Source organism: Panthera tigris, chromosome B2 (genome assembly GCF_018350195.1).
Source record: "Panthera tigris isolate Pti1 chromosome B2, P.tigris_Pti1_mat1.1, whole genome shotgun sequence".
Lineage (NCBI taxonomy): Eukaryota > Metazoa > Chordata > Mammalia > Carnivora > Felidae > Panthera > Panthera tigris.
The window spans coordinates 89,528,242-89,543,757 of record NC_056664.1 but is presented as its reverse complement, the minus strand read 5'-3'; the positions used below and the strand labels follow the sequence as shown (position 1 = coordinate 89,543,757).

The window sequence follows — 15,516 nt, the reverse complement described above, 5'->3', positions numbered from 1 at the left end:
TGTACTAAGTACTTCACCTTTTATTTCCGGGACTGACATGAAAAGCAATTATACAGGTAGTACTACCCTTAGACCTAGGCATGCAGGCTCCTGCACCAGACCCCAAGATCAAGGGGTTCTGTGCTTTGGGAGTGACTTCTTTGACAATTTTTAAGACTTTATCTGGGCTTTAGGACCAACCAGGGCTGGCACTGCCACCCAAGCAAGGTATAGCAAACTCTACTTAAGACCCATGTGAGTTCTGGCTCCAGTTTCTCCCATTTAAGGCATTCTCTGGCCCTCTATCCCTTGTGTTAGGTTGACCAGATGCCCTAAGGTACTCTATAACTCACACCCGTAGAATCATCCCAGGGCCTGGTGGCCAGCCTGGTTCCAGTAGGCTGCCCTGGTGAGCTGATCCAGCTGACCAGAGCAGCATTCTTTCACAGACTCATGTAAGATTAGATCAGGAGAATGTGGCTGACATGCTAATCTGTGGGAATTCTCACTCAGCCACAGAATAAAGAATCTGGATGTGCACTGCTTATGCAGTAAACAAATAATGCATATTCCTTTTCTTTACCATTATTAAGTCTTCATTGATACATCACAATACCTCACATGAGCCTGTAAAGATTCTTCATCCTGTGTCCAACTGTGTAAGAGTTACCCCAAACCAGTACTTCAAATCCAACTCTTACCAAGTATATGAGGAAATGTAAATGATAGTTCATTTTATGGCTATTTTAAACTTACTATGGCTATTTCAAACTTAAAATATGGCTATTTTAAACTCCATAGTGTAAAAGTAGAATGATACATCTTCCAACCATGTTTCCTCTTGAATTCTTTAGACTGTAATCATTGCACTCCTAAATTGTTATGTCTCTCAACTTTGACTGCATCTCTGCCTTTCCATGCTGCCACCAATGGAGAAGATAAGGCAAGAAATCTATGGGCAAAGTGAGAAAAATGGTCTCTATACATACCTATAAGCTCGACTGGTGATTTCTGCTGGTTCTGATCGTTGGGTGCCCTGTGCCACCAATCGGTATATATTCTGAACATCAATCCTTGTTACTTCATGTAACTTTGTTTTATTGTTCTTATTGCACTAACATAACTGAAGGACAAATGGAAGAAATATTTTGCTTAAGTTCTCAAGCTAAGAAGTTAATGGCAGAACAGGGATGTTAGCCTAGAGCTGTCTGACTCTAGAACTTGGTTTCCAGGCTACACTCTACCACCCATAAGATCAAAAACATAGATGCAGGGTTTACACATATTTTCCCCCAGAAGAATCCATTGCACTTTTTTATATTCTCCACTCCAATTAAAGTCATTATAATAAAGTATAATACTTTAAAATGATAACTCCATTTATCTGAAATCTCTGAAAGAGCGAATAAGATAGATTTATATGAAATGGTAAAAGGCTCAGAATGTGGTGCAGTGAAAATTCTTGGGCTTTTGATTCACAACAAAGTGAATCCCAATTCCAGAAAATTACTTCGGCTTTCCAAGAGTCATTTTTCTCATCTGTAAAAGATGAATATTAAATAACTATCTCAGTAATTAATATTGGGGATTAATAAGATTGCATGGATAAACCATAGCAACTGTACATGTAGGCATTCAATGAATGCCAACTCCCAAACACACACAGTCAAGGATATGGGTGATTCTGGTTTACAGACCTATCTAGAAAAACCAACCTCTGGCTGTCAACATATCCCCTTGAGTCCTATCAAAGATATATAAAATAAAAGTGTCAGGGAAATAATACATAGTTTCATATCTTTTACTTAATTTTGCCAAATGCTTTGATCCAATGACACACCTGAGTTTCTAGAAAATTTGTTGAGTATAACCTATGGCTGAGTCACTGTTTTTCAATATTTAGATCTTGGAACAAGGAAGAATAAAAATTTCACAGAATACTTGTTAAAGACAGCTTTGAAACTTTAAGAAAAGGAAAAGAAAAAAAGAATGGAATTTTAGAACATATATAATTTTGGAGATTTATTTTGGAGACATTTTGAGCATGGAAGACACAATGAGGGCAAAAGTTATTTTTATGGTAAAATTGCTTTTGGTGAGTTTGCAAAAGCAAAGTTGGAGAGTTTTTTGAGATCCAAGTGCCAAGATTTATAGACAGCAGCTGGCTAGTATTATCCTCATATTTCCAAGCACAATAGACATATAGAAACAAACTAGTTTATGAATCTAACCTTGAGAGAAAACCAGTCAGAAATTCTGCTGCTACTCACTGGCATGTGAGTTGCCCTTTTCCCTCTCCTGCCACCCCTGTCCACTTGTAGAACATACTATACTGGTCACCAGGCCTATGAGAAAGGTTTTTCACATTGATGCTCCACTGGCTTACCCCATCAAATGTGAAGGTCAACTCCTCATGGAGCTCTCTGCTCTCCACAGGCCTGGCCATGTGTGCAGAGAAAGAGTAATCACTCTGCAGATCCTACGTGGGGAAATACTTTTGCTGAATATTTACTATATGAAAAATAATATTTTATTGTTTAATGGTAAGAAGACTCTTTTGGGGCTTCTAGTAGAGCTACATTACATGAATTTGTAGCCTTTTTGCATGGGAAAATAGCATTTTTATTTTTAAAATAATATTCCCAATTTATTTTACTTCTTAAAATCTAAGTCTTCATACCCAGTCATGGCCACCCTGCTTTACCCACAGAAGTAAAAACATTCATACTCATGATGATTATGTTCCAACTATAATTTAGTGAACAAGAAAATATTCTGGGAGAGAGAAATGTATCACTCTAGAAGCACTGTAGAAATAGAAATTTTCTTTTAGTTTGTGGTTCTAACAAACACATTCTGAATAGGAAATAACTTCTACAAAGGCAACTCAAGAGGCCTAAAATTAGGACCATCCTTTGAGTTAAGTAGAATATAGTATCCAAAGGTTAGAATATAATGAGACTACACATTTTCATATCTGTCCTTTCATAAGGGAAGTAGAGAATTGAAAATTAAACTCTTACTAATAGGATTCTGGATATTGGCTTTGTATATTTTGAAAATATAAGAGAAATGAAATTACAACTCAAAGCAGCTTTTAAAGTCTCAGTGGAATCATGCTTACTTGAAATGTCCATGCGCAGGCTCAATAGACTGCCCATAACATTATCTAGCAAAAATAAGAGTCGGAGAGAAAACTGTTTATTGTGTGGAGTTGCTAAATACATATATACTTCAAAACAGGGCGACAGATGTGGAACAGCTGCTCATTACCCATAAGGAAGGGGGAGTCTGTCTTCTTTGAAATTATTTATAAGCTGCTTCATGTTCAGGTCTAATATTTTTTTCTTTGGGGTAAATAGAATTAAGCATTCATGATCAGAATTTTAAAGTATATGTTGATTTGCAACAACAACACTCACATATATCACATAATCAAAATGCTTCACACTTTAATTATAGCAATATTCATGAGGGTCCTGTTACATCTAGTAATTATAGTAAACACCTATCAAATGCTTACTATGTGCCAGGCACCACTCTAAGTAATTCAACTCTTTTGATCCTCACAACTACCTTCAGAGGCAGGTACTATTCTCATCTTCATTTTACAAAGCTCAGAGAGGTTATTAACTTGCCTAAGATCACATAGCTAGTAAATGGTGTTTGCTGCCTGGATTCAAACACTAGCATTCTGATTCCAGAATCTACACTTGGCTCAACCATCACATTATATATTGCTGTTCATAAAACAAAATATAGACTATTTCAGGCATGTATGCTATGTAGTGTGTGACAGTCATCACCTTAAAAGAGAAACTTTCTGACCAAGAGGATTATCAGTCAGAATAGGCTTGGCTAAGATGCGGAAACAAAAGTGACACAGTAACGTGACATGCCCAAGGTCGGTCAGCAAGAAGCCCTGCTTCCCCAGTTACCTAGGGACCTAGACCTCAGTTTTCTCTGGCAGGGGAAGACAGGACATGGCAGTGGCACCACAGTTCCTAAATGTCTCCTCTCAGAAGTCTCATATTTCAGAAGTAGAAGGAGGAGGAGGAGAAGGAGGAGGAAGAGGAGAAGAAGGAGAAGAAGAAGTCGTCTCACATTTCACTTTCACTTACATTTCATTGGATGAAACTAGTTGCTTGGCTGCACCTACCTGCAAAGCTGTTGGGAAATGTAATTAACAGCAGAAAAATATTAGAAAACAGCCACTGACCAAAGAAGAATAAGAAGATTGTAAGAAGCATTTAGCTACTCCGACTGTTTAGCTACTGTAAATGTTACAGAAATTTAGGAGACACGGTATGGCCATATTTCCACAAAGCATTTGACAATAGTGTCAAGAGGACAAGACAAAGAAATGATGACCGGAAGGTCTTGTGGTTAAAGAACAAGGATGGCGCCTAAGGACACAAGACACAGGGCAGCCCCTTGCAGAGGCCTCAGCCTGATCACTGGTTCTAGGTCCAGAAGCAACAGATGGCTGGAACACCTGAATGTTCAGGTGTCTCTCTGACAACAGTGATATTTAAATCAGATTGCTAAATTAATTGATTTATAGTAACAGTAAAGGTGGAGAAATCTTCTTATTTTGGCAGATACATTTGGTATTCTGGCTGATTTGTAAATTCCGAATGATATATAAGTTCTGTATATGCATCGTATAAAATCAGAGAATATATGAAAAGAGCAAGTAGAGAGAATAGATTGTTTTCGTTGCCATTGGCTTAAAACTAGGAGAGCCCTGAGCTATGCCCGACTACCAAAGCAGCTCCACATATAAGAACTGGTGAGAAGGGCATCTTGGATACAGCCAAGCCTACTTTGGGTCAGTCTGCCATTGCTTCAGCTGTCAAGTGGAGGGAAGGGCACACCAGATCAGGGATTCATGAAGGAACAAGAGGATGTGGCTCCTGGTCCTTCTCTGGTCCTCTCAGAGACACACCCTGCTGTCTGAGCAGATTATGAGAAGTAAGTGTGGATTCTGCCAGCTTGGAGGATCCCAGAACTTGAAGTTCACTGCCTTCATGCAGTCCAGGGCTCGGGAAAGTGAGTAGCGGCGGGGACATAGCCGTGCCACAAGGACTTCACATCTGAATTCCAGACTCATCGTTTATTTTCTTTTTAATTTTGGTAAAATATACTAACATAAAGTCTATCATCTTAATCACTTTTAAGTGTGCAGTTTGGTGACATTAAGTACATTCACATTATTAAGCAACCATCACCACTATCCATCTCCAGGACTTTTTCATCATCCCAAACTGGAACTCCACACCCATGAAACCATAATTTCTTAATTTATTTTTATGAAAGTATAATTGACATGCAATACCCTATTCATTTCAGATGTACATCATAGCAATTTACTATTTTTATACATTACAAAATGATCCCCATGAGAAGTCTAGTTACCATCTGTCACTATGCAAAGTTATTACAGTATTATTGACTGTATTCCCTATGCTCTACTTTATATCCCCGTGACTTATTTTCACCAAAGTTACAAAAACCTAGGTACCCCTGTGTTTTACTTCTTGTCTGTCTGCCGTCTGCCACAAGGCTGTACTCATTTACACGTGGCTATACCTACTTGGAGGACTGAACACTCGTCTCCTGGTTAGGGTTGTAGGCACACAGAACAAATTTCTCTGCTCCCTGACTCTGTTCCCCAGCACATGAACATCTGCTCCCTGCGTGACCACATTCTTTCTTCCAAGTAAGTATTTATTTATAACAAATTTGGACAGTAAATACATTCATTTTTAGTCCATTTCTGCTATAACAAAATACCAGAGACTTGGTAGCTTATAAACAACAGAAATCTGTTTTTCACCTTTCGAGAGGTTGGCAGGTCCAAGGTCAAGATATCAGCAGATTTGGTGACTTGCAAGGGCCTGTTTTCTGGCTTATAAACAGCACCTATTGCTGTGTCCTCACAGGGTGGAAAGGGGGGCAAGGAAGCCTTCTTGGGCCTCTTTCATATGGGCACTAATCTCTTCATAAGGGCTCTGTCCTTATGACCTAATCACTGCCCAAGGGGCCTAAGTTCCTAAGACCACATCACATGGGGTATTAGTTTTCAACATATGAATTTAGCCAGGGAGGAATACAAACATTTAAACTATAGCACGTTCTTCATAGAGGCTTATGCCTTATTTATCACAATAAGGGTTTCTCAAGCTATCTCAGGTATTTATTCATAGATTACTACTACAGAAGAACAATCTTATTCTTATATGTATTTGTTTTCTAATCTAATTTTGAAAAATATCTTAACTGGATGATAGGAAAATACTCTGTTCCTCCTTCCATTTATTATCTACAGATCCTAGGTCAGTTAGACAATCCAGATCTGGTCAAACAGCACTACAGATGCTGATGGAGAGGGGGAAACCAGCCTGGACTACACCCTCTGGAGGCATGTTTTAGGTAAGACTCAGTTCTTGGCCCTGTTCAACTAAGAAGTTTATCCCTTAACTGGATAAAACTATAAGATCAATATGGATCAAAATTGTTGAATAACTTCAAGCAAGGAAAGAAATGTAAGATTTCAGAATCAGAATCTAAAAAGGGCTAGTGAGATGAAATGATGACCTCTAACACTGAGACTGGATGGTGGTGGTAAATTCAAGGTTCTGAACCTGGATCCCAAGCTTCAACTACTCAAGGGCAGGGCAGGGGTCATGGGGTTTGTAAATGCTCACTCATCTGACTTTGCTCGTTTATACTTACCCGGCTTCCTTGTACTTAGGTTTGCTAGTGACTGATTCTGACAGTGGAATGTGAGTGGAAGTGACATATGTCACTTCTAAAATAAAGAAGCTAAAGATCAGGTGTGCCTTTCCCCACATTCCTTTCCTCCCTTCTGCAGCAGGATGATGCCAGGAGACCAAGAAATGACAAGTTGGAGGAGCCACTAGATGAAAGCAGCATATTTCCTTAGTCACCTCTTTGAAGTGAGCAGCTCAAGTCTCCCTGGAATAGGATGTGAGGAAGAATATACCTTGATTCTGTTAAGCTATTGAGATCATGGGGTGGTTTGTTTACATGTGAAACGCAGTTAAGGATTTTAGTTGTCAGTAACTTTATATGAATCAACTAGAAGGATGCTTCCTATTCTTAACTTCTCAGTAGCACTTGACCACCAGCCCCTCCCTCTTAATGGAGATACCGATTTCCTCTGGAAATCTCAGCACTTTCTAGGTTTTGTTCCTACCTTGCTAGCTGCTCCTTTCTCTTTCTTTGCCTTTTCTTCTCAAAGGCTATTAATTATGGTGAGTTTCTCTAGGTTCAGTGTTCTGTCCTTCCCTCTTTTTATTTGATGTTCTTCCATATGGATTCAATTACCATCTATATGCAGAAGACTCACAAATTTATTTCACCATCTGAGGACACTCTTCTGAGCTCCAGACACACATAATCAAACTTTCTACTTGATATTTCTTCATGGACTGTTCAATGACTCTTCTTACAAAACTGTACTCATAATCTTTCCTCCCAAATCTGGCCTTCTTCCAGTGTTTCCCACCTCAGTGAATAGCACACCACTTCTCCAGTCACACCAGACAAAAGCTGTACATCCATGAATCCCTCACCTTTATCTAACCCTTCCCTTCCCCATTTTATACGATCCATTATCAAGTTCTACCAATTTTCCTTCTAAATACTTCTCAATTCCATTATCCTCTTGCTAGCTACACCAAGCCACCTTGCCACTATCTGTTACCGAAGTTCCTGCAATAGACTTTTCACTGACCCACGTGCATATACTCTGGTGTCTTCTCAATCCACTCTTCATGGTAATCTTTTAAAAATTAAAATTTCACCTCCTTCCTGTTTAAAACTCCTCACGGTTTCCCATTTGTTGTATTAGGCTGAAGGTAGAACAGAGCCTTGAAGATTCTGAGTGACCTGGCACCCCCTACTTTCTGGCTGACCTCACTTCCTACAGCCTTCCTCTTTCTTTGCTCCATTTGTGTTGGACTTCTTTCCATACCTCATACCTTCACAAGGGTTTTTCCTACCCATTCCCACTGCATATGCTTGTCTCCGAGACAATTTTCTGTCTTCTCATCACCCTATTAGCTCTATCCTTCTTTCAGCATCCTGCTCAAGAGAAGTCTCTTTGAGCTCCCTGATTAGCTCAAATCCTCCAACTACAGGTTTTCATAAGACTGTATACCTTTTCTTAGGACTTATCACAGATGCAATAGTACATTTATTTGTCAGATTATTTGTTCTTCTCTGTATCCTTCACTAGATTATAAGCTCTATGAAAGTAGTGGCCATGGTTTTTTTTTGCTCATTTTTATCTCCAGCACCTAATACAGTGCCAGATATAGATTATACTCTCAGTATTTGCCAAAGGAAGAAAGGAAGGAAAGAAGGTAGAAAGGAAAGATGCAAAAAAAGAATAAATGAAAGAAAAAAGAAAGAAGACAGTTGCTTTCTTCTCTGTAGTTGCCAATTTGCACCTGGAGAATTGGGTTAGGTTGTGAGTACCATAGTTTGAGACAAAAACAAACTAGAATATATTCAGAAGAGAGAAACCAAAAAAGTAAGGGAAGGCCAAGTTGGGAATCAGCACCAGATAGATAATTGGAGGTGTTTGGTTTTTTTTTACAATTTCTTATAATCAAGGGATTCTATTTTAAAGAAAAATATGATGTACTATTTTATGATGTGAAACAATTTACATCATTTCTCTTTTGCAAATAAAGGAATTTAAAAGAAAAACACCTTCAGATTTATAAATAACCTTCAAAATCTATTACTGGGCAAAAATACATGCAAAAATTCTGCAATGTCTCCATGCACACATACTGATTGACACTTTTGTCCCCTTTTCCAGCTTCCTATTTCTATACTAATATAATGGAATTATCTGCTTCAATAAATCTCGTGAGTAGTCTCCTGTGAACATCTGCAGTTTAATTCAGGAGGGATAGTTTATAATAATTATCAAAACCATTGTTTTATGTTAGGTAGAATTACTGCCTGATTGCTTCTGAGTTTGATTTTTTGACTTTTAATAATATTGCATATTAATATGAAAGTTATAGTCATGTAGTCCTTAATTTTTTAAAAAAAATATATAAATACACATGCACATGGTAGCAAAGTTAAAATTAATAACCAGGTTAGCTACCAACTTGGACACTGATAAAAGTGAACCAACCAAATTATAGAACCATCTGCGATGGTCATTTATTGGGAATTTCCAAGTTACTAAAAGTTGTTGATATTTATCACAAAATACATTATATGCAAAACATATTTTGCAGTTTTTTCACTTATATTTCTTTTTTTATAATTCAAAATTTCACAACGCCAAATATATCCCTTTCACCACTTCAAAGCCTTTGAACTGCATACCAGAGGACCTTTTTTTATTTGTTTGTTTCACCACCAGTAAAAATAGAGGAAGAATCAAATGACTTGATTCTGCATTAAGGAAGGATCTTATCTGAATCAAAGGAAGGATATATACTCTGCAGCACTTAGCTCACAGCAGAATATCAAACTGGATCACCTCAGTCAGTCACCAAGGGCTTCATCAGTGACTATGTTAAGGGAGCAGGAACAAGACTGCGTTCCACATGGCCAATCACATTGGCAGGAGAGCGGGGCCCCCACCGTATGTGGGGAAGAGGTCTGGATTCAAGCATTGCTCACAAGAACATGGTTGAGGAACAACTCAGAAGTCACATGGGACTGGCCTCCAGCTTCAGATCTCCAAATAGGTAAAGGTCAAGGATAAGGCAAGTGGAAGAACTGGATTTCAGCCACTGGCAAAATCTTATGGGATTGTTTTAGAACAGAGTCCAGATCAGCTGCACTCCTGAATGGATCAGAGTCAGAAGGAGCCAGCACCATAGAGTCAAGAGCAAAATTGCTTCAAATAAGCCTTAAGTAAATGGAAGGAATTTAGAATCTCCCCAGGTAGTGGGCAGAGAAGAATGTGAAAATAAAATGATCGCATTGAGCTATGAAAGTCATATGTGAATCAGAAAGTTAATGATTTTAAAAAAACACTTTTGTGTCAGTTACATTCATGTATCTTATGAAAGTATTCTAAAGAAATGAACCTTGACAATAAAAAATTGTATGACTAACAGACTCAGATCCTCTCTTCATCATTCTTGCACAAATCTGGCCATTGGCAGCATCTATGGAATGAAGAACAAGGAATGAAGATTTAAGGTTGCAAAAAAAAAAAAAAAATCCTGAAATCCCTTTTAAGAAATATTTTTTAAATGTACTTGGCCATCTTATCAGAATAAATACATTTATAAACATTGTTACCAGGTAGCAAGAGGTGATCCTGTCCAATGTTTGCAGAGATTTTAGGGTTGGCAAATATAGTGTAAAATTTGCAAAGATACTGGGCTAGGAGTATGTTTACATTGGATAAGTGAAAAAGCCCAGCTAATGCAGTGAGCTTCATTAATGTCGACAGTCAATTTGAAAACTATAGGCCCCAAAGTTCACTCTGCTTATCAAAACTTTTGGGTCAAAATTATTAGGAAAAAATATTTCAACTCACACCTCTCTTGGTTTTTAAGGGAAGGGGTGTTAAGTTTATTAAATATCAAATATTTGTTACTTGAAAAGATTAAAAGAAATTCCACTTAAAAATGCTTGCTGGCAACATATTCTATGATTGTTTTTAAAAATCCATTAATGAGGTGTGTGTGTTGGTTAGGGGGTGTTTAACAGCCTTAGACCTTGTAAGCTTGAAGTAGTCACATATAACTTACAGTAATTCTTGGAAGTAACACATGTAATTCAACCCTGAATCTAAACCTCTAATCATTTAGTTTTGACAACTTCTGTTTAGCGTGTTCTGCCAACAACATATTAATTAGATGTGACCCAATGGTTCCAGGTCATTGCAGGAAAGCAAACAAAGCTTCAGAGATTACATGCTAAAACCCAACCATCTTCTTGGCTGCTTTGTGAAATGAAGGGAGTGAAAATCTAAAGTAATTCTCATAAAGACCAGCAACATGAGGACAAAGAAGAGACCAGGGACGCATGGATTACTATGATTATATGTCTCTATGAATTGTTTACGTTGCCTGCATAAACCTATTCAGAGTGGTCTTCACACACTCCCCACACAATCTGCTGAGTTTCTAAGGAAAACATAGAAGACTAAATAAACAACTTTGATTCTGCAAAACAGTTGGTATAGAAAGAACACTTACTGTGGTGGTCATTGAGTAATGTATAAAATTGTCAAATCAACATGTTATACACCTGAAACTAATATGATGTTGTATGTCAATGATATTTCAATTTCAGAAAATCCAACCATTTATCTGGGCATATTTAAGTGTTCTAAATATGAAACAGTATTAGTTTGCTAGGCTGTCGTAACAAAGCACCACAGATTGGGTTGCTCAACCAACAGCAATTTATTATTTTTTTTAAGTTCACTGCTAAGTAATGGAAGCGAGTGTGGAAAACATGTGTGCACCACAACAAGGAATGTAACTTAGTCACTTAGAGGAAAATTATTACATCGTCTGTCCCAGTCATATTGGTATTTCATTGGTATTTCAAAGTAGTTATTCCCCCAAAAGATTAATATCAAAATGATACTTCTCATCTTTATTATTATTATTATGGCAATAAGGGTCACTGGTGAAAATCAGTATTGATCAACAACATTGATTTGAATTAAACTTCTTGCAGCAAAAATCTTGGCAGTAGAAAAAAAGGGAAGTGATAGCAACAGGATTTCTATGATTGTAACGTTAATGATTAAAAATAAAAACACTAATGGAAAATAAATATCTATAGTATATTTTGGTTTTTTGTTCCTAGATCATTACAGTAAGAGGTATCCTGACCTTTTAAGCAATTTTCCTGTCAGAAACACTAATTTCTTTCTATATTCAGTGCTGGGCAGGGATATAGATGCTTTTGCTTTTCCCAGCATGTGGTATTGACTTTGGAGCAAAACTTAAATGGAACCCAGATGTTTCTGCCCTTAGCCCCAACTCTTGCCTCCAGGCCTGCGGTCTCCGGGTTTCCTTAGGCCAACCCTGATTCATAACTCAGCACCTTTTGGAATTCCTGGAAAAGAATCTACCCACTCAAAAGTATTATTGAGATATATAGACTTTATTGAAACCTCTGAGGGAATGGTTTGCTTTTCAAACTCCGTAACAAGCAACTAAAAAATTAATACAAAATCTTCTTCTAAGCTCTTAGACACCCTCCCCCGCTTCTAACCATCCTGGCTGAATTTTCTGCCCTCCTTCTGGAAACTCTGACAATTTCAGATTACTCCCCCATCTCCTGTGCAGTGCCATTCAACTCTTCCCGCATCTTCCATGCCAAACGTGGTACACTTAAACGCAGCATGGCATTTAGGCAAAGGGCCCTCCAGGTAACAAGACACACTTGCTTTATAAGGCAATTTATTGACCCATTAGGATCTCATCTTTCATACTAAGAAGTTCATCCAAGTGGTTTTTTTCCCCTATAAATATAAAATGTTCTCCCCAAGAAAAATTCTGTAGAATAAAAATTTCTCCATTTTTCTTAATAAAAGTCACTTTCCCTGATTCAGAAATTCCAATAGCCTATAACGACACCATAAGAAATAACAAGGAATGTGACAATCCACAAACATATCTATCAACTCCCTAGAGATCTCTCTCCTAGAATAAATTCTAAAAAATTCTAATTTCAAAGTATAAATTTCCACATATGTTTTGGTCTATCTAGAAGATCTGGTGTTAAACAGATATCTTTGTTTTGAAAATGACCTTTGATCACCCAACATCATTTCCCCATTCTACTCCCCAAGATTACATATACTTTTTAGAAGAAAAGCCTCAGAAAATTGTATATCTCATAAGTTCATGTCAATAGGATCCAAAATTTTTAAAGAAGCAGATTCATCTAGTAAAATAACTTACTCAAAGATCCTCTTTTCTTGTAATAAACCATAGCAAAGAGAATTTGGACTTGCAAACGTGTGTGTTATGGCATAACTAAGATATAATTAACAAAATGAAATAAGCATTAGAATATGAATCTAAGAAGGGCCTTGGTGGAGTGATGAGGAGTGGGGGTAAGGGTAGCATGGAGTGGGTGGAAATTACACCTGTTTGATTTTCCACTTGTGTGCTGTGACACCATGTGAACTTAGCGTCAGAGCTTCAGGTCTGACTCTGGCTCCCTCTATAACATTAGTGAATTATGTCATCTTTTGAGTTCCAATTTTCTCATCTGTCAAAGAGGGCTAACAAATCCTACCTCATAGCATTATTGTGAACATTAATTATATGAGTATTTTACACATGGGAAGACATTAAGGCAATGCAATTGGAATTTCATAGATGCAGAAAGTGAGCCTCTTCTTCCTATGCTCAACTTGGGGTGCCTCTTTGTGAGCCCCCCAGATCATCTGTGCTTAACACTCAACAAGCTTCCATGGAGATTGTTTTGATCCAATATTTTGTCTAAAATTTGCTAGGTTAGCTCCGGGGCCACATTCTGACTTTCACGGGCCCAGGCACTTTTGCCCTTGTGGGCTCCTTCCTCCATAAAAGCATATTCAAAATTATGTTTTCTGAATGTGTTGGCATAAAGATGAACACAACCTGGGCTTGATCTATTTTTATATACTTATTATTATAATACTCATTTTTCTTCTGATTTTTTTAAAGGAGTGAAAACATTTTTGTGGGCCTCTAAAAGTATCTTGGGCCCTGGGCACTCTACCTACTAAGCCTACTGGATAAGTCAGCCCCAGTTAGCTTCTTGCCCCTCTTGGAGGCTCCAACTTTTCATTTGTGGTACTTTTTCTCAAGTTTTTAAGGAAAAGTCTCAACCCCCTCTGTTCTCTTACTCTTTGCTGTACACATTAATTTTCTCTAATCTCTCTTCATAGACTCAAACCTCTTATCCTTTTATCATCTGGTTGATTTCCTTGGGTGCCTTTGAATTCTAGCCAAGGTATTGATGTTTCTCTTTGGTTAAGTGTAAAACTGTATATGATATCCTATGCCACCTGATGTAGGCCATATTGAACAAAATGATTTATTTCCTCTCAGACATGTGAAACTCTACTTTTTGAACTTTTCTAAGTGCATTTGGGCTTTTTAATTTTTATTTGTTTTTAGTAGCTGTCAAGGCATATTTAATTTCTTCTGAACTCTTACCCTCAGATTTTACTGCTTCCCAAATGTCATTGTTTCATTTGTTCCTTTTTATACTTCATACACAGAATATTCTCAAATCAAAACTAATAATAAATCAAACACTTAGCCATGGAGATTCGGCATACCATCACCTGTCTCCAAAGTGTAGCCATTAAAAGAAAGGGGCAACCTCAGCGACCCAGGTTTTAAGAGTGTTTACAACAGAATGGCACATGAAATATGACACAATTCACCTTTCTTTGCTACATGGTGATCACTTAAAACATTCACTTTACATTTATCTAAAAGTCATTTATACTAGTTTTTGCTTTATATTAATTTAAGTAGTTTAAATTTTTATTTTATTTCTGGTTTCAAAATTCTAGATGCTTAAAAAATGGTTTCTCTGTTTTCTCTACAGTTTTACTAATGAGTATTGAATTAACATAATTCATTTTTAATTATACTGTGTTGTATTCTAAGAAAAGAGTTAAGATCTATAAAGATGCATGCAATATGGTATCACAAAATAAATTTGAAATAAATTAAGAAACAAAAGTAAGGAAATAAGTTAGAAAAAGAAATAAGGAAAATAGAAAAGGAAATAAGTCAGAAATGTATGATAATATATGCTTTGAGTGCACACACTCTTGCTGGAAACTGGCCACAGATTTGACTTGAAGCACAGTTTTTGAATACTAGGGTAAGGCAAACAATGTATGTCTCAATTCTTCCACCCAAAAACTGATAAAAAATATTTACTAGATACTTACTTGGGATGAATAAAAATAGTATCAAATAATTTTTATTTGATCACATGGCTAGGACTCCTTTAAAGGGAAGACAAAATGTTATATCATAAAGTTTACCTCTGTTCCATCCCCCTTAAGCTTCCCATCTGCCGCTTCTGATTTCTCAGTAACACAAGGAAAATTGTCAATTATCTACAGCCGGAAATTCTCATCTGCTTTTTAAAAATCATCAGGGCTGTCAAGCTGTGCACTGCCAAACTAAGGGATGCTCTTCACAGGCTATATGTTAGAAATTAGAAAACAAAAATATAAAGACTATACAAAAGAGTATAAGATGCATCTTAATTACACAGAGACAATATCTGTTAACACTTTGTTCATCTTTTATTTTTTTAAGGACAGCTTCCTACAAGGGGAATTCTTGCATCAAAAGATATGCTTGTTTATGGGGCACCTGGGTAGCTCAGTCAGTTAAGCATCTGACTCTTGATTTTGGCTCAGGTCATGATCACATGATGGTAAGACCCAGCCCCACGTCAGGCTCTGTGCTGAGTGTGGAGCCTGCTTGGGCTTCTCTCCCTCTCACTCTCTCTCTGCCCCTTCCCTGCTCCCCTGAT

General features: G+C 37.4%; 1 long non-coding RNA gene across 10 annotated transcripts in view; it reads right to left on the bottom strand.

The window, feature by feature from the left end:
- LOC122238695 overlaps positions 1 to 15,516 on the bottom strand; it is an 83,542-nt gene that overhangs the window by 24,968 nt on the left and 43,058 nt on the right. For 3 of the 10 annotated variants that reach the window (XR_006217765.1, XR_006217761.1, XR_006217767.1), the window contains 2 exons: positions 15,017 to 15,178; positions 9,228 to 10,154 (listed from right to left, as the gene is read on the bottom strand). This is a non-coding gene — a long non-coding RNA (uncharacterized LOC122238695). Of the gene's footprint in view, positions 1 to 968; positions 1,103 to 3,103; positions 3,149 to 9,227; positions 10,155 to 15,016; positions 15,179 to 15,516 lie in introns of those variants that run through there. The other 7 variants (XR_006217770.1, XR_006217768.1, XR_006217766.1 and 4 more) reach the window with 5 other exon arrangements.